The sequence below is a fragment of the Electrophorus electricus genome, assembly GCF_013358815.1.
Source record: "Electrophorus electricus isolate fEleEle1 chromosome 5 unlocalized genomic scaffold, fEleEle1.pri SUPER_5_unloc_2, whole genome shotgun sequence".
Taxonomy (NCBI): domain Eukaryota; kingdom Metazoa; phylum Chordata; class Actinopteri; order Gymnotiformes; family Gymnotidae; genus Electrophorus; species Electrophorus electricus.
This window is the reverse complement of record NW_023336126.1, coordinates 72,568-92,181: the sequence shown is the minus strand read 5'-3', so window position 1 is coordinate 92,181 and position 19,614 is coordinate 72,568. Positions and strand designations below refer to the sequence as shown.

Genomic DNA, 19,614 nt, shown 5'->3' with positions numbered 1-19,614 from the left:
CAGCTTTCCTGCAATTTCTTCTTTTTGGATACAAAGTAATGTCAGTTTATGGCAGGTGTATCACAGTTAAAGACTACAGAATGAACACAGAACACAGAATAAATGAATAGCTTTGCTAGTCGTTAATATAAGATTTTGCAGAACCTTCACTGGTGCTCATGACTCACAGATGTGTTTGAACTACTGAGTCTATATAATCACATGGATTGGCTTGGGTTTGATATTATACATGATCACCTGCCATTAATGCCAGTCGGGAACAACAAAGTTCTTTATATCTAAACTCAAGTTAACTACTTCGTGGCATCACCTGTTAATAATTAATTAGTAATTAAATGAGCCACTAAACAATCTGACACCTTTAATGATAGAAAATCTACTGGAAGGGGCATAGCCTTTTACTATAAAGCTCCCACACTATGGAATAACCTTCCTGTGAATGTTCAATATTTAGACACAGTCTCAATATTTAAGGCTAGGCTGAAAACATTTTTGTACGGTCAGGCATTTTTTTAACTACTTCCCATCTTAGGTAAAGGTGTATATCTGGGGGTCCATGGGCATCGAGAGTTATAGTAAACTGGGAGGTTATTGAAATTGTCTATTTATAGCATTTAGCTACCACTTTTAGCCAAAGTGACTTATGATGAGTGCAACATGAGCAATTGAGAGTTAAGGGCCTTGCTAAGGCACACAACACTGGAAACTTGGCAGCAGTGGGGCTTAAACTGGCAAACTAGTCAAGTGACTCTATTACTAGTCAAATACCTTAACCACTAAGCTACCACTGCCCATGTTGAGGATGTTATGATGCTGTCACTTCACCTCTCTTTTGTCACTCAAGTTTGTTGACAGAGTGGTGGAGTGCTGGTGTTCCAGGGTGCCCTCATGCCTGTGGTTCCTTCTGGCCCTTTCCTTTTAGCTGTGCTACCATAGCTAGATCTGCTGGAGTCCATCACTGCACATTATAGTTCCCTAATTTACACACCCTCATACCTGGACATGCCTAATAATGTATTCTCTCTTTCTGCTGAGGTACACCTAAACCTATATATACAGAGAACATATAGAAGTCCTAGATGTGGTCGAGGCACACAGATCAATGTTGTTCCCTCATTTTCATAAAAGAATCAGAAACTCATTCAGTGTCACATGATATGATCATAACGAACCTTCCCACAGAAGCCTTGGAACCCACATCTAACAGCGATTATCATCATGGAAGAGACTAACAAATATATAGACCCTGAGAGCATCTATGCAAACATAGATGACTACAAGAACCAGCCAAGAGTGCATGAGAGATCCTGCCAGGACGGTAAATTACAGAAATGAGGTAAATATTCAGATCAACCACCGAATCAAAGGCAGAACAAAGTGAGGAATATTTAGGATCTATATCCCTCTGTAACCAAAGAGACAATTAACTATATTTTTTAGTTGCCTAATTTCTAATTTAGTTCCCTAATAATGTGCATCTTCAAAAAATTGACAGGATTTAAGTAAAACATAAGAAATGAATGGTTGAAATGTTTGGTTGTGCTGCAGCAGAAAAAAAAAATTGTTTTTAGATAAAAGTAAATAAAAGTATTAAAACATTTAAATCATCAAAGAACTATTACAACTCTTAAATCATTAAAAGTGTGTTTTAGATTTTGTCTGATGTAGATTGAAATACATCTGCAATGCAGACAACTGGAACATGATGTTTTTAAAAACAAAGCAACATTTCAGGCTTCTAATAGACAGAAGTTGTGGGTTAAGAAGGAAAGAGGAAGTATTACCTGAAGTTTCTGCCACATAAAATAGCCTATATATAAAATCATTTTTAAAAGAGATGCACCCTCAGCAAATAGTTTTCTTCAGAACTTTAGTTCTTCACCATCATCAAAGTATAGGAAAGTTACTTCAAATGATGCAAACTCTACAATAGACAATATTTATCATAGCATAATCACATATGTGTTATTTCATTGGTGTGATACCTTCCCTGTTTTGTTTTAAAGGAGAAAATATAGAAAAATAAACAAAGAGTAGGTGTGTCCAGACTTTTGAATAGTACTGTACCATTGCAGTAGAATCTGAAAAGTAGTAGAGGAAGTCTAACCGTGTTGCTGTTGTAATTCTCCCAGGCTGTGAGGCTGCATCTGAGGGAAGGCAGGCGTGCTCTGGAAACCCAGCTGCAGTGTGTTTGGGGCTGCTGTGTGTTCTCCTACTGGCTGTTATCATTGGCCTGGGAATAAAACACGATTCAGGCAGAGACCAGTTACAGAGAGGCTATGACAACATGACTAAGGAGAGAGACCGACTACTGGACATTAACAATAATTTGACTTTAGAGAGAGACCAATTACAGAGCAGTTATGATAACCTCACTATGGAAAGAGATGCAATTCAGCAAAAACGTGGTGAGGATGAATAATATTAGTACTACCACAATGGAAGATATACACTTACTGATGAAAATGCATTATTTGCTAAAAGACAGTTTACAGTCACACCACTCTTCACTGTCTTTCTTTTTGAAGAGATGTGTTTTAAAGGTTGGAGGAAATTTGGAAGCAGCTATTACTACTTTCCTAATGAGAGAAAGAACTGGACTGAGAGCAGGCAGTACTGTAGAGAGATGGGAGCAGATCTGGTGATCATAAACAGCAGAGAGGAACAGGTGAGGGGAGTGGAGAGAAGACCCTCAGATCTGATAGAAATCTCCTAATTCAACTACATTCTATAGACTGAGTAATCTAGATTATATGTATACACTATCAGCACAAATCTCCTTATTCAACTACATTCTATAGACTGAGTAATCTAGATTATATGTGTACACTATCAGCACAAATCTCCTTATTCTAATTATATTTTCCTTCCCTCCAGGAGTTCATTAAGGAGGTAAACATATATGCCTGGATTGGTCTCAGTGATGCACAAACAGAGGGGAACTGGAAGTGGGTGGATGGGTCACCACTAACCACTGTGTGAGTAAAACAACCTTCCCTATTTTCATGACGGTTCACACATTTGCGAGTGTAGACTACACCCATACACTTTATTTTCTAACATCCTGTGGTAATTTTTCAATGGCATGCAAGGTGGATTAACTCACTGAAAACAATCTCAAGGATGCTGTTATGCACTGGTGCCATTTTGTGGTTAAAACAAATTAAAATGCTGTAATATGTGAGCTGTAATCTGTGTTGGAATCTATGTGCTGTATTCTGTGTGTTGTGTGTTAATTCCAGATACTGGAGGAAAGGGGAACCCAATGATGCTCATAAAGATGAAGACTGTGCTGTTTATCTCAATGAAGTTGTCTCTCTGAATACGTGGAATGACATCCCCTGCTCATACGAGGCAGGCTGGATCTGTGAACTATAGTTCCTTCCATGTGGCTTTAGACATTTACACCAGTTGGTTTCTAAAACCAGTATAATTTTGGAAGGGTGTTAGTCTATATTTTAATTCATTTTCAAAACACACAATTTTAGATGCACCCTCAGTAAATAGTTTTCTTTCAGAACTTTAGTTCCTCACCTTACAAGTGCTCTGCATTTGTGAAAATGTATAATGAAAAAGCATCATAGGTGACTGTCTCATGAAGCTGGTTAAGAGAACACCAAGAGCATTTAAAAGTGTCATCAAGGTATAGAAAAACAAACAGGAAGCATAGGTATAGACCTTCAGTCTACCAGCCAAGTGCTCAACACTGAACCTCAAACACAGTGGAATGTTTCCTCTTACAAATACCATTCATGTTCTTTATTTTACTACATCCCTCAAAAATCTATCCAGTGTAGCTTTCTCTGTGTTTCTCTGTGTTTCTGTTGGTGTGAAACAGATTAAAGCATCTTTTCTTCAAGAGCAAACTTCCCTGTATAGAAGGAGACCCTCTTATGCATAAAACTACTGAGTAAAGACCACACACCTGTTCCAGGAAAAAGACCTGTGTGCACTGAACACAGCTCTTAATGGTGCATTGTAAAGGTGTATGTAGGAACAATGTTGCATTATAAAGTTGTTACCACAATGTTACTAAACATGTTCAAGCATGTAAATATATATATGTAGAGAAAGAGATACTTTTTCATATATACTTTTTCATATGTACTTTACTACAATTTTGAGTATATCTACATTTCTTACTACAGTATACTGCAGTTCCTTGTGTGTGTGTGTGTGTGTGTGTGTGTGTGTGTGTGTGTGTATATATATATATATATATATATATATATATATATATATATATATATATATATATATATATATATATATATATATATATATGTGTGTGTGTGTGTGTGTGTGTATGAATCTCCTGTCACATCACATCCAAAAGGTGCTCTATTGGATTGAGATCTGGTGACTGTGGAGGACATTTCAGTTCAGTGAATACTTTGTCATTTTCAAGTTTGAGATGATTTGTGGGTCATGATAAGTGCTTTATCCTGCTGGAAGTATCCATCAGTAGATGGGTTCACTGTGGTCATAAAGGGATGGTGTAACGAATGCCCGAGTGCCGCAGGGTGTGGAGCAGGATGCAGAGACTCTCTCGACTTTGTGAAACATTTAGGACATAGAACATTTAGGACAATGGTGGCACTCACAAATAACTGTAACAGCGAATATATACACACTAAACGTTAACGATTAAGATTGTAATGTAAACACACGCTATACAAACACTAACAAGGGCTACACAAACATGGACATTAACATTATACTCAGATGCTAACAAACAACGACCAACAGTGAGGCACACACTGATGGAGGTTTAAATAAACTGACAAACACTAACGATTAACCCAGTACAGGTGGGTGTGGCTACAGGGGTGTGGCTACAAACAGGAATAAACACACCCCCCCCCGCCCCCTGCACGCGGCAGGCCATACCATGTGACTTGGACGGCACAGAAGGAGTGAGAGGCGAGGTTTCAGGCTTTTATTGTCCATGACAATAAGCAGAGCAAATGAAAGGAAAAGAAAATACATGGAGAAGTCAGAGTTTCAGTGGCGCTCGGTAATCTCTCTGTAGTCTGATAATGCACAGCACTGACTTCAGGTACCTGTGAGCTTAAATAAAAGAGGAAAATAGGGAACAGATGTGTGAGGTCAATAATCAGGTGATTGTGAGAGGAGCAGGTGTGTAGTGCAGTCCTGAGCAGGAGTGGGCGTGTCCCTTCTGCTGGACGACCGGCCTACCGTGACAACAGGTCATCCTATCCAACACCAAGAAACATGTTCAAAGCCACTTAAATCATCTTTCTTCCCCATTCTGATGCTCAGTTTCATCTTCAGCATGTCATGTCTACATGCCCAAATGTATTGATTTGCTGTCATCTGATTGGCTAATTAGATATTTGCATTAATGAGCAGTTGATCAGGTGTGCTTAATATAGTGGCTGGTGAGTGTATATTGACAGAATCACTTATATTCATCTAGGCAGCAAGTGCTTAATTGCATGTAGAAGAGTGTATAACACAAATTGCACTGATCATATAAAACGTATGATAATCCGTATTACTACACTTAACAGTAGGCAGATATTTGGTGTGTTTTTGTGGAAAGTACATGCAGCTGTTGTACCTGCTGAGGTATTTGTTTGTTAAATGTGACATACGGACTTGATCATGATTCATGATGATGACACGGAAACACTGAAACACAAGGCATACCAAACTTAATGCTACGGTACTGAGCAAACTTAAACAGTAGTCAGATCAGAACTGACCCAGCAGTTTTATTGGCATGTGGAGGCAGATGCATGTGTGGAGGAAAGCAAAATTTATTAGGTGCAAATCCAAAGTCATGGTCGTTAGGGTCAGAAGTCCAGGGTCAGTTTACCAATATGAAGAGTACAAGGATACATGATAAACAAAGGGCTAGGATAAACAAAGGCTAGGAAACACAAACCAAAAGCACATGAAGGCAAACAGGGGAAGCAGCTATAACAAAGATGCTTGGAAGAACTCGGAGAAACAGTACAGTATCTAAAGGGTTAGGGTTAGGGTTAGGGTTAGGGTTAGTACAGTATCTAAAGGGTTAGGGTTAGAACAGTACAGTATCTAAAGGGTTAGGGTTAGGGTTAGTACAGTACAGTAACTAATGGGTTAGGGTTAGGGTTAGAACAGTACAGTATCTAAAAGGTTAGGGTTAGTACAGTACAGTATCTAAAGGGTTAGGGTTAGGGTTAGTACAGTACAGTATCTAAAGGGTTAGGGTTAGTACAGTACAGTATCTAAAGGGTTAGGGTTAGTACAGTACAGTATCTTTAGGGGTGGGTTTAGTACAGTACAGTATCTAGAGGGTTAGGATTAGTACAGTATATTTAGGGTTAGGGTTAGTACAGTACAGTATCTAAAGGGTTAGGGTTAGTACAGTATCTTTAGGGTTAGGGTTAGAACAGTACAGTATCTAAAGGGTTAGGGTTAGTACAGTACAGTATCTTTAGGGTTAGGGATAGTACAGTACAGTATCTAAAGGGTTAGGGTTAGTACAGTACAGTATCATTAGGGTTAGGATTAGTACAGTATCTTTAGGGTTAGGGTTAGTACAGTATCTAGGGTTAGGGTTAGTACAGTACAGTATCTAAAGGGTTAGGGTTAGTACAGTATCTTTAGGGTTAGGGTTAGGGTTAGAACAGTACAGTATCTAAAGGGTTAGGGTTAGAACAGTACAGTATCTAAAGTGTTAGGGTTAGTACAGTACAGTATCTTTAGGGTTAGGGTTAGTACAGTACAGTATCTAGAGCGTTAGGATTAGTACAGTATCTAAAGGGTAGGGTTAGTACAGTATCTTTAGGGTTAGGGTTAGTAAAGTATCTTTAGGGTTAGGGTTAGTACAGTACAGTATCTAAAGGGTTAGGGTTAGTACAGTATCTTTAGGGTTAGGGTTAGTACAGTACAGTATCTAAAGGGTTAGGGTTAGTACAGTATCTTTAGGGTTGGGGTTAGTACAGTACAGTATCTAAAGGAAGACAGTGTGTAGCTCAAACCTTGTTTGACAGCCTTTCAAATACATAAAAACAGACATAAGGTACATTCAGAGGATAGATTTTCTGTACACGTGCGTGGATTCTTATTGTTAGAAATGTATATTTTTATATACATATATAGTCATATATAGTCATATATACATATATAGTCATATACATATGACTACTTTAGTATTATTTTAATTCTTCCCAGCACTGTGTTATAAACTGTGTGATGAGCTCTGGAATGTGAGCTTGCAAATTCATAAAGTTTGTACAACTGTAACATTAGCAGTAGCTACTAATATTAATGTGTTCTCTCTCTGCCTGGCTGTCTCTCTGTCTCTCTTTCCACCATTCTACCTGGCTGTCTTTCTGTCTCTCTCTCTATTGTTCTGCCTGACTGTCTCTCTGTCTCTCTTTCCATCATTCTGCCTGGCTGTCTCTCTCTACCGTTCTGCCTGGCTGTCTCTCTCTACCGTTCTACCTGGCTGTCTCTCTCTGTCTCTCTCTCCACCGTTCTGCCTGGCTGTCTCTCTCTCTCTCCATCATTCTGCCTGGCTGTCTCTCTCTCTATTGTTCTGCCTGGCTGTCTCTCTGTCTCTCTCGCCATCATTCTGCCTGGCTGTCTCTCTCTCTCTCTCCAACATTCTGCCTGGCTGTCTCTCTGTCTCTCTCGCCATCATTCTACCTGGCTGTCTCTCTCTGTCTCTCTGTCTCTCTCTCCACCATTCTGCCTGGCTGTCTCTCTCTCTCTCCATCATTCTGCCTGGCTGTCTCTCTGTCTCTCTCTCTCTATTGTTCTGCCTGGCTGTCTCTCTCTCTCTCCATCATTCTGCCTGGCTGTCTCTCTCTGTCTCTCTCTCCATTGTTCTGCTGTCTCTCTCTCTGTCTCTCTTCCCTTCCTCTCTTTGTAGATCTGGTATACCAGGGCCAGTCTCCAGACGAGGGTGCTCTGGTGACAGCGGCGCGTAACTTTGGCTTCGTGTTCCGCTCGCGCACCCCAGAAAGCGTGTGTGTGGTGGAGATGGGAGTCCCGCGCACCTACGAGCTCCTCGCCATCCTCGACTTCAACAACGTCCGCAAGAGAATGTCTGTCATCGGTACGGCTGGCCTTCTGACCTCGGGGTTTAGATCAGAATGAGGTGAAAAGCCTCTGTCACACAAATCCGCACGTGTGAAATCCGCACATGGGTGTGCATGTGTGAAATCAGCACGTGGGTGTGCGCGTGTGCGAAATCCGCACGTGGGTGTGCGTGTGTGTGAAATCCGTACATGGATATGAAATTGGCACGTAGGTGTGCACGTGTGTGAAATACGCACATGGGTGTGAAATCGGCATGTGGTTGTGGGTGTGTGAGTGTGAACTTGTGAAAAGAGATGTCACGAGTGATGTGAGATGTCCTGAGTCATATGTGATTATGACACTCTGTCTCTCGCTCTCTCTCACTCTCTCTCTCTCTGACTAGGACTTTATTTCTCTCTCTCTCTCTCACTCTCTCTCTCTCTCTCTCTCTGACTAGGATTTATTTCTCTCTATCTCTGATTCAATTTCATTTTTTGTTCTATGCTTTATTGGCTTTGACATGACTGTGATTTAGACAATTTATCTACAATTTCTCTCTGTCTCATTGTGCAGTTCACGTTCAATTCAAATTTGTGCTATTGGCATGAGAGGCAAAATATATGCTGCCAAACTGTACAGTGCCTCAATTAAATTAAAAAACAAAACAAAGCATAATAATCAGAATAATAATAATAATGACTAAACAACAACAACAAAAACCCCAAAACAAATTATTAAACTGAAGTAAGTAAGAAAGGTAAGTGTAATTTAGTCATTTGTGGCACAGTATATGAAAGCAGTTAGTCAGAATGAATCTGTCTCCCTGTCCCTGTTTCAGTGCGTAGTCCTGAGGGAAAGCTCGCTCTCTACTGTAAGGGAGCAGACACCATCATCTACGAGAGGCTGCACGAGTCTTGCAGCAAACTGATGGAAGTCACCACAGAGCACCTCAATGTGAGCAAGCAGCAGAGGGCACACTTCAAATAAACTTGTTCTATGAGCAGGTTACATGTTATGAGTAGGGCAGAGGAAAGTATTGTGTAACAGTATTCAAAGTCCCTTTCCCTTAACAAAGTAGTGTGACACATTATAATTTAAATTCTGGTCATGATTTTACAATAACTGACAACTGGACTTTGTTACACTCATTACTTTCATTATGAGATTAAATTTGTCTCACTACTTTCATACTTTGCTATAGTTACTTTCATTGTTCTTGTGATTTTATAGAAGAGTGGAGATGGTTGTCTGATTATCTAGCCCAGTAGTGTTTCTGGTTGTCTGATTATCTAGCCCAGGCCTGGTTCCGGTTGTCTGATTATCTAGCCCAGTAGTGTTTCTGGTTGTCTGATTATCTAGCCCAGGCCTTGTTCCGGTTGTCTGATTATCTAGCCCAGTAGTGTTTCTGGTTGTCTGATTATCTAGCCCAGCCCTTGTTCCGGTTGTCTGATTATCTAGCCCAGTAGTGTTTCTGGTTGTCTGATTATCTAGCCCAGGCCTTGTTCCGGTTGTCTGATTATCTAGCCCAGTAGTAGTTCTGGTTGTCTATGTGTTTGCAGGAGTTTGCTGGTGAGGGTTTGTGCACTCTTGTTCTGGCCTATAAGGATCTGGATGAGGAGTATTTCTCTGAGTGGAAACAGCGCTACCATCAGGCCAGCACAGCACTGGAGGGTCGTGAGGACAAACTCAATCAGCTCTATGAGGAGATAGAGAAAGACCTGCTGGTACTCACACGAATATGTGAACTTGCATAGGACAAACACACTCACCATGCATCATACATGTACTCATACACACACACACAAACACACACATGCACGCACACTCATAGACACACTACAGCGATTGTGTAGACAGCTAGAGTTTGATAATGACTAACTAAACATATTAATAGATTACATGGATGTAATCAGAGCTCCTTGCAGTCATCACCCCTCTGAAGTGAAACAAAAACCAAACAAAGAGAACATGCGCTTTATGCGACCCAATCAACATCCACTTCCAACACCAGCCCAGCACGTGAACCTGGCAAACTGGTGTCAGAAAAGATGCTGTTTAACACATCTGATGCCCTCTTAGACAGCGTTCATCCATCTCAGGCTGGTTTATAATCTTACAGTTTGCGGTCTCATCATGGAGCACCTGTGCATGGACCCTGTCCAGTGACAGACCGTCTCCGTTCTGTTGCTTTTCCAGAGACAGCCGAGAACATTGGATACTCCTGCAACCTGCTGCGAGAGGAGATGGATGACATTTTTATTGTCGCTGCAGACTCCCCTGAGGAGGTCGGGCAAGAGCTGAGGTGTGTTGAGTGGTGTGAGGCATATGAGAGAGATGTACAGGTGACAGAAAGGTGGCATGGTACTGAAATTAAAGGTCTCATAATCCTAGGGATTATTTTTGTGCTCTCCTGTTTATTTGTGTCTTATCAGAGATGCTAGCATGAAGATGCGTCTGGATTCAGGAGAGGATGCGTTCTTTATCCCAGAGTGGTACAGGATGAGAATGTGAATGGGGAATATGGCCTGGTCATCAATGGTCACAGCCTGGTATGACACACACACACACACACGCACGCATGAGACATGCACGCACACACACACACACACACACACACACACACACACACACACACACACACACACACACCACCACCACCACCACCACCACCAGTTTGGTGAGAGAAACAGAACAGTAAACATTAATTTCCCACTGTCTGTCTTTCTCTCTCTTCTCTCTTATATGTATTGATTCTCTCCTGTCTCATGCATAGACACAACATGTTTTCCCCCTCTGTGTGTGCATGTGTTTCCAGGCATATGCTCTAGAGGGCAGCATGGAGCTGGAGTTCTTGCGGACAGCGTGTATGTGTAAGACGGTGATCTGCTGTCGAGTGACGCCAATGCAGAAGGCTCAGGTGGTAGAGCTGGTCAAGAAATACAAACAAGCCGTCACTCTCGCTATAGGAGACGGGGCTAATGACGTCAGCATGATTAAAGGTACTTATGCCTTTAACCATTCAGTACACATATGCAAAGCCATCGGACATCATTTAAGATTCGATTTAAGCCTAGAAGAATGTGACATTAATCCAAGACCACGTATATTATGTTACACAGGCAATTACTGATTAACTTCTCCTTCTCTCTCTCCCTTCTTTCTCTCTCTTTCTCCCTCTCTTACTCTGTCTCTCTCCCCGCCGTAGCTGCCCATATTGGAGTGGGCATCAGTGGTCAGGAGGGCATGCAAGCTGTGCTGTCCAGTGATTTCTCCTTCGCTCAGTTCCGGTACCTGCAGCGCCTCCTGCTGGTGCACGGTCGCTGGTCTTACCTGCGCATGTGCAAGTTCCTGCGTTACTTCTTCTACAAGAACTTCACCTTCACCTTCATGCACTTCTGGTTTGCCTTCTTCTGCGGCTTCTCCGCCCAGGTGAGGTCACTAATCAACTCAGGTAAGGTCACTAGTTGACCTGGGTGAGGTCACTAGTCAACCCTGGTGAGGTCACTAGTCTACCCGAGTGAGGTTTCTGCTGCACCCAGGTTAGATCACTAAACATTTTGCAAAAAGCACCTTTTGTGGATAGCACCATACTGTAGCGGAAAACTTTGTTTTGCTATGAGTTCTCTGTTTAGTAAGTAGGACATAAATTGCAGAAAGAGAGGGAAACACAAAAAGAGAGAGAGAGCGAGAGTGAGCGAGAGAGACAGAGAGCTAGAGATGCATTTTATTTCATATATATTTAATTCATATACACATAAATATACATGCATTTGTGTGTGTGTGTGTGTGTGTGTGTGTGTGTGTGTGTGTGTGTGTGCGTGCGTGCGTGCGTGCGTGTGTTATGTTTTCTTGTGTCATTGTGCAGACAGTGTATGATGAGACCTTCATAGCGCTCTATAACCTGATGTACACAGCACTCCCAGTGCTGGGCATGGGTCTGTTTGACCAGGTACAGTGAAACAAATACCCCATTAAACAGCACAAATCAAATACCACAACTACAGCAAAATGCCCCAACTAACAGCAAAAATCAAATTCCACAACTAACAGCAAAAATGCCCTGACTAACAGCAAAAATACAACTAGCAGCAAATACCCCAACTAACAACAAATCCCACGTATAAACAAATATAGCTAACAACAAATTCCCCAAATTACCAACAAATAGTTGGAACTAACAGCAAATATCCCAACCATAGTGATTAATGCCTAGCCTATACTGTTACTAACAGTCATTATTGTTCAGTGAGTATTAAGAGTTCTTCACCCTGGGTCTGCTCTGTTAACCTTTATTGGCTTCTATCATGAGTGACCTAGTTTTGACCAAGGGCAGGTGTTGGATTAATGTTTTTAATATACATATACACTGTAAGTGACTTTGGAGTGTTTATTAATACAGCATAAACTGGTACCATCATCTCCTGCACTGCACTTGTCCTGAAACAGGTCAGTCATAAATTCATATGACTTAGTCACGGCTAAGTTACCATTAACCCTTTAACTCCTGAAGGACTGGCAGCCTACGAATGAAAATGATAGAGCTCATACAACACAGGCAACTTAGCTATAAAATGAGAATCTTTTCTTTAGAATCTGATTGGTGATGTCATCACATGGCAAGCCTCTGCTGTCCTGAATGTTAATGACTGCTACAGTCAGTCAGCTGACCCAGGGTGAAGATCTCTGCTACAGTCAGTCAGCTGACCCAGGGTGACGAACCCTGCTACAGTCAGTCAGCTGACCCAGGGTGAAGATCTCTGCTACACTCAGTCAGCTGACCCAGGGTGAAGAACCCTGCTACAGTCAGTCAGCTGACCCAGGGTGAAGAACCCTGCTACAGTCAGTCAGCTGACCCAGGGTGAAGAACCCTGCTACAGTCAGTCAGCTGACCCAGGGTGAATATCTCGGCTACATTCAGTCAGCTGCCTTCAGAGTACTGTAACACTGCCTTCAGGGCTTGCATCTAAAAGTGGAATTTAACACGAATGGTAATCTCTTAGGTTCAGCTTTAGAAGTGATTCCCCTAGTGTGAACCAAACCTCTCCACTGAACTGAACTGAACTGAACTGAACTGAACGACTCCCTTTGCTTTTAGGATGTGAGTGACGGCTGGAGTCTGGAGTACCCTCAGCTCTACGAGCCGGGCCAGCGGAGTCTATACTTCAGTAAGGGCGCCTTCATTAAGTGTGCCCTGCACAGCTGCTACAGCTCCCTGGTGCTGTTCTTCGTGCCCTACGCCGCCGTGCGAGACAGCGTGAGCACGGACGGCCACGACATCGCTGACCACCAGTCCTTTGCTCTGCTCACGCAGACGTGCCTCACCGTCACCGTGTGCGTCCAGGTGAGGAGATTGCCTTGGAAAGCTTCGCTGCGCTTCCTGAAGTGTGTCATATCCCTGACTCTTTGGACATAGTGGGTGGTGGTGTCAGGGGTAGTCGTCTTGAATATTGAAACTTCTTAAATATTTAGGTGAGACAATATGTAGGCTGGGCTTGTCAGTGTTAAAATCTTCTAAAGTCCCAAAAAGGCTCATCACTGCAGCCAATGTTGTGTTATTGTGTTTGACTCTTTCCTCTCCTCTCCTCTCCTCGGTAGTTGGGCTTAGATCTGTCCTACTGGACGGCGGTGAATCACTTGTTTGTGTGGGGCAGTCTGGGTATGTATTTCCTAGTGACCTTCACCATGCAGAGCGACGGTCTGCACAGACTATATGCCTCTTCCTTCCCTTTCGTAGGTGAGTGGGACCAGTGTCGCTCATCCATACGCTCTGAGCAAAGATGCACAATTACACAGTGTGTGTGTGTGTGTGTGTGTGTGTGTGTGTGTGTGTGTGTGTGGGTGGTATAGGTACAGCTCATAACTCTCTGGACCAGGTCACTGTGTGGCTGACGGTCCTGCTCACAGCAGTACTGTGTGTGCTGCCAGTGGTGGTTCACCGCTTCCTGTTCATGCAGCTCAACCCCACCATCAATGACAAGGTACACACACTCTACTCACACTGATACACAACGACACAAAGTACACACACTCTACTCATACTGATACACAACGACACAACAAGGTACACACTGATCCACAACTACACAACTTAACAACAGAACAACTACTTAACAACAGAACTCCTATCCAACAAGACACACTCATTCATATTTCAGGGTTAGAGTGTACATCTGTTAGAGTTACATCTGTTTCACCTGGACATATGTGAGCTCATATGAGCACTGGCCATGTATAGGTGGATGGATGGATAGACAGATAGATAGACAGATTGTAGTAACTCTCCTCTGCTGACGCAGGTGAGGTTGAAGGTGCACCAGATGAAGGCCCAGCCTCCTCCCCCTCGCCGCCGTGCCAGGATCCGCCGCTCCAGCACTCGCTGCTCCGGCTATGCCTTCTCTTACGCCTACGGTTATGGTGACCTAGTCACCTCCAAGCGGTTCCTACGGCGACCGGTTCCATTGCGCTCTGCGGGATCTACTCCCGCAGGCCGCTCGGCCGCTTTCAGGCCCGCGGGCCGCTCGGCCGGGTACAGCCCGAGCGGGCAGTAGCAGAACCCCAAACAGGCAACAGAACCCACGGAACTGCAGCGGTACCGAGCCGTCCACGACGCCACCTTCTGTAGGCGGGGTGTAGCTCCTGAATGAGTGCTGGACATAAGCAGCCTGAGAACCAAATTATAGCAAAATACGAGGATGCTGTTTATATGAAAATGGTATTTGTATGAGAATGGTGTTTCTGTGAGAACAGTGTTTATATGTTTACAGTGCCGCTGTTGGTCATGAACAGCCTGCAAACACGTGTGCACACTAAGAATGATAAAGAAACCAACATATTTCATAAATATATCAAAGTTTGGTGACACACACAAACACATTATTCAGATAAGGAAGACCTAACATAAGGAAGACCGTGGTGCTTTCCTTTTGCCTTGGAGGTCACTCTGTACTGCAGTGGTGCAGTTGGAATGAGCAGGTGCCGTTGATGTCACAGAGCAATGATGTCGCAGAGGGCACATTCCTCTGCAATAGTCTGGGTCAGATTCATGAGAAAATGTCATTTCAGGGAGAAAACCGAGAAAAGCACTGTTTACCCATCCTGAGAACCCCACTCTGCCACACCGTTTCTGCCTCCTGTGCTAACGTGCTTGATTCAGCTCATCGGCGCAATGCTGATTTCATCGTCCCTATTCTATTCCTGAAGAGGAATCAATGTAATCATGACACTGTGCAGGAACAGGAGCAGTGTTCTGTTGTAAAATCAAAAACAATTTGGTAGTTAACAGTTCATGCAAACATCGCTCAAACCCTCAAAAATTGAGTTATTAAGTGTTTTGAAATGTTCTGGCAAACAAAACAAGCATCGTCTATTTATTTTCTCTTGGATCTTAATGACTAAAACTGACCTTGTTGAAGAACAAGGCACAAACAGAGGAAAGATTTCAATTCGCAAAAATCTTGAGCATCTGCAGGACACAGGTAATATGATCTTTCAAGGACTCAACTCATTGTCAGCATGCCGCATCATTGCAGTCCAGAAGATCAGATTTGTATTATCATGTACATCAGAGATCAGATTTGTAATATTCCAATGTGTTTTCATATAATGCAGAGATCACATTTGTATTACTCTAATGTGTTTTCATGTAATGCAGTGCAGTTTCTCTGTGCCTGGTCAAATCTTTGTTTGACAAATTGCAACTTTGTGATAATTGACTATAAAGGTGCGGAACAAACTGAAATTAGGCAAGATTCAGGTATGTGTGCATGTGTTGGTGTGTGACACAGATGCACGTGCCTAACTGTAATGCTGAAATCGCTACTGTGCTATGACAATAGTCTTGTTTCTGGTGACCTCTTATACTGTAAACCAAGGTCAGTATATATATCCAAACATGAATATTACCTGTCCTGTTTCCCAGGTTTCTTAGTGACAGCTGAAAGTTATGCATGCTGACATCAAACTAGATAATCATTTAGTTAATCATTTTAAGGCTGTCAACACAAAAGAGACAAACCTTCAATACCCACTTAGCTTTATTTTCATATGGGTGGGTAAAAAATGGTGACAGATATTGGAAACATGAAATGTCTCTTTTTTTCATTGTGTTTATTTTTGTAATGTAAAAGATTAGTATAAATAAATTACTTTTCTACTCTTGTAAATTATGCAGTTTTACCTCTCAGAACCCCTCAGAAGACAGAGAAGATAAGCCCGAGACTCTTCTCTGTACTGGCGCCAGGTGGTGTAATGAAATTCCATTGCTTGTCCACTGAGATGTCTCATATACTGAAGACCCACCTCTTCAAAAAACGCCTGAATGACCTCCACATAGATTAAGTCAGGCACCACATAGAAACACCCACAACACAGATTAATAAAGAAAATAGTTTAATTCTGGATACAATTAGCCCGTGAACAGAACCACAGCAACATGTGAGAAATATCCTCTGCCCACTAACCACTGACAGTCTGAAGACTAAGCTGAGACAAAAGGTGTGAACTGAGCTACACATGATGGGTTCAAAAATGGTCCATGGCATTATCAGTAGCTCAAGCATCAATAGCTCAGGAATAACACATTAAGAAGACACATGGTCTAAATCACAAATAGGGAAAATGTCTGGCTTTCGTTTGCTATGAAGGACACAGATTAGCTGCAGGTGGAATCAATATCAATCATAATCACTGGAGCTGAAATGAACTAATGATGTGTTCTCATATTCATCTGTGATTTACATGCACACAAAAACATTAACCACTGTAAGGATTACTAGTCTGAATGCATGTACTGAAATGAACATCATGATAACTCTATTTCTAAATGCGCCTCTAGCTTTACTTTCATAACCTGGTTTTCTTGAGTTTTATTTCCTCATTTTCAGATAAGGTCCTCTTGTCTGATGACTTTCTCATTCAGATTGTGGTTGTTGCCAATTTCGTCAAAGAACTTGTTGTTATTTGATTCCTGAAGGATTTAAAACATTGTTACTTTTTTCATTAAAAATTAAAGATTGTGATTCTGATTTGAATATTTGAGACTGATGTAATGAGACTGATTAATAATTGATGCAATGTAAATCTTATATATTATAAAGGATTAGTAGGTGAAACCCCTACACTAGCCTAGTGTCAGATATGGAAAAATAGTTATTTTTTTAATCAAAAAGATTAAGCATATATTTGATTGGAATTATGAATCAGAAACAAAGAGAACATATCTCGCATTTAAGTTAGACATGATTTAAATATTTGAAACTGATGTTTCAGACAGTTTAAACTGAATTCCAATTAGAAATATTTTATTAGTAATTAGAAATATCTTAAATTCTTATTTTTACAAGTTAAAATGTGTATGTTAACTGGAGATTTGACAAGTCCTGAATGAATTATGCATCGGGCAGCTTATGTCAGGGTGATCTGAGACTGAGACCAAGCAGTTTAACACTATGAGTGTGGAAACTCCTTTAGACAGGTGCAGTGTTCTCTCAGTCTGCTGGGGGAACAGGTTCCATAACAGAAAAGGTTACAGCTATGAAATATGCTTACCAGTAAGTTAGCAAAACATTAAAGTTTTGCTTATGTAGCGTTATGAATACCTTAATCAATTGTCAATCGAAATCGATAAAATTAATTGGGGCACCACCCTGTTTAACAGGGAAAATTAGTTAATTTGTATTATTATTCCATTAATTATTATGTTAATTGAGTCTCAACTCATAAAAGTTGCAAGTTTGAAAACATAATCATTTCTATCTGAAATTAGGAATACCACTCTGGAATCACAAGTGTTGCAACTATGGGAATGTTTATTGAGTGATCGGAGATAAGGGAAAGATGCATTAAGAAAAATGTAAATAATGACTAGAGGTATCAAATTCACTAAAATTGATCTACAGCAAAACAAAACTCAAGAAACAAAATTAACTCAAACAAGATTTTGATGAAATGAGCATGACTAAAACAAATAAAGAGAGGGAGAAAAGATTAAAAAAAAGATAAAATAAAAAGATTATCCTTAAAGCAATGTGTGTGGAGAAATAACTAGAAATGAACAGGCACACGGGAGAAAGGAGTTGCCTAATTCAATTCTGATGCATAGATATCACAGTAACTTTATCGGTACCAACTGCATGACGTATGAGGGATGCAGGTCAGTGTGTTCAACCAGGTTGGAACCGGCTGTTCCAGTAATGGAGGGTCTCCCTTTCTATCACGTTGCTGGTTCACAAGTCTGTGCATGTGACATGGGCCTGATGGATGAGATGATGCAACTGTTCTTGACCCACTGGACTTGATTCCCAAAGCTGGCTCAGTCAGAGAGCTAGCTGCATTTGTATGTAGGCCTTTCCAGATGCTAACGCAATGGTAGTCCATGTACTGTAGTATATTCTTGTCTTTGTTGAAGATTCTAGGACTGACTAATCACCAGGTGTACAAGAAAACTAATGTTTCCATCAGCACAAACAAAAACGGATTTGCTTGATCAAAAGTATAGGTCACAAAAAGGTCTGTGATGAGCGAATTCTGACACACATGAAAGATAAGAAATTAATGAAGAAAATAAAATGAGACTCAAGGTTTTAAAAAAAAAAATTTTTCTTTTTTCTTTTTTCTTTTTATTTTTTTTTAACTTTGCTTAGCGAGAGGCTATTGGCTAGGTTTCTCTGAAAACAATTAAACTTCTTGGTTTCTTCTCACTAGCTTACTTCTTCCAGTCAGGCACAAAAATCTCTTTTGATCTCTTATCCACTCTCCTACAATTTTCAACACCCCTTTTTATCAGGGTGGGGGCATGTCTGTTCAAGGTTCATGCCTATTAATATCATTTTAATGAAAGGGCTGGAATTCCTTTAAGGCATTCTAAGTAGGTCCAATATGAACAAATCAATCATTTCTTTGTTAAACAATTTCATATCTAATGTCTTTGAAGTATCATATGAAGTATCATACACATGTGGAATATGGGAAGTGATTAAACCCTCAATGTCATCCTTTCCTACTTAAAAGCTAAACTACTAACTTAGTATATTTTGTCTACTTGGTTCATATAAGATTACCAGTAAACACAATTAGAAGTGGTCAGCAATTTTGTTGACAATATGCATGAGCTAAACAACATATAACGAAGACAATCATTTACCTGACGCTTTTGTCCAAAGCAACTTAAATTTTGACTGAGTACAACTTAAACAATTGAGGTTTAAGGGCCTTGCTCAGGGACCCAACAGTGGTAACTTGGCAGTGGTGGAGCGTAAACCCACAATCTTCTGATTAGAAGTCAAGTACCTTAACCACTGAGCTACCACTGTAGCAAATAATAATAAACAAGTAATGAAGAGTATAAAAAAGAAAACAATTGACAAGATAACCAGACATTACTTGAGTTTATTACAGTATTTGAGGTCATAATGAACACCATCTGAAACTGCTATTTTGTAGAGTTTATACCTATGGGAAATGAAACATATATCAACATTTCTCCTCACCACCTGGCACAATGGACCCATGAAAGACAAATAGATTTATTATACATATAAACTCTTGCAAATAAGTTAATGTGAAAGCACCTTGGGATGT

At 41.1% G+C, this 19,614-nt stretch overlaps 1 protein-coding gene across 2 annotated transcripts in view; it reads left to right on the top strand.

Annotated features, from left to right (window-relative positions):
* LOC113569248 (NACHT, LRR and PYD domains-containing protein 3-like) overlaps positions 1-19,614 on the top strand; it is a 115,472-nt gene that overhangs the window by 56,159 nt on the left and 39,699 nt on the right. The window lies entirely within an intron of this gene.